A 1,088-nucleotide genomic window follows, 5' to 3' on the forward strand; every position below is an offset into this window, starting at 1 on the left:
TAGCATTTTTCAAAATTAGACATCGATGTTTGTAATTTAGAAAAAAGTGTTAAACTTCTCATCCACATTAAGCTCATACTACCGAATCGATTTAAAAAAATCTAAAATTGTTCCAAATATATTAGTTGGGAATGGTACTAATTAGTTTAGGTAAAAATTTACTGAACCGTTTGCTTGTAATTAACTGTTGAAAAAAAAATTAAGCCGACTTTTATAGAACTTTTTTGGCGATATATATCATGGTCTTATAGATCTTACTGAAATATTACGGCTTGCTAAATAGTTTATTATTTTATTTTTTTATTATAAACCTCTTATTTCAATGACAGATAATAAAACTGTTTTTTCTCTATATTTTGATAAATAGTAGTGAATAGTATAATATTATCATTTTACAAGGCTTTTTTCAATTGGATTGAATCTCTCAAAACTATATTGACAATTACTATATTAATAATTGTTCAATATATCAAAGAAAAGCGATCAGTTGCAATCGATACATGGGAACGATCGTGAACAAAACGATGCTCAGTATTGAAACAATTACGAAAAGCTGCTGAGATTAAATCGTATGAAATACATAATCTTCAGCAAAAGCTCGATTGTTTCCTGTCCGAAAGCTTCATATCGGCAAGATAATCTTTTGAACGTACGATTCCTAGTATCGCAAATGGCTGAATGTTGTAGTATTATGACGTTATATGGGTCGGTATATGATTTATATATAGAGCCTACCGTTTTATATTTTTAGGCATTTGAATTCAATAGTGTGTTTTGGAATTTCGATATTAACTTAAAAGTAATGTCATTTATCTAAAGAATCACACAAAAATATTTTTCAAGAACATATGATATAAATATGGTATAAATAATTTAATAAACATTTTAATATGTATGAATAATTGAGACAAACGAGGTAAGAACCGTTTGAAATTTTTTGACTATACTTAAGTCAAATACAGTTTCTTTAATACGATTTTCATAAATGTAACGGATTTTAAATATTTTTTTCTAGTTTTTTAGGACAAATGCAGGGTAGACTTATCACATATAATATAGTACTACATATAATATATAATCTTTAGAGA

The sequence above is a fragment of the Ctenocephalides felis genome, unplaced genomic scaffold (assembly GCF_003426905.1).
Source record: "Ctenocephalides felis isolate EL2017-DRISC unplaced genomic scaffold, ASM342690v1 CF-g0.4_SCAFFOLD_01170, whole genome shotgun sequence".
In the NCBI taxonomy this organism is placed as follows: Eukaryota; Metazoa; Arthropoda; class Insecta; order Siphonaptera; family Pulicidae; genus Ctenocephalides; species Ctenocephalides felis.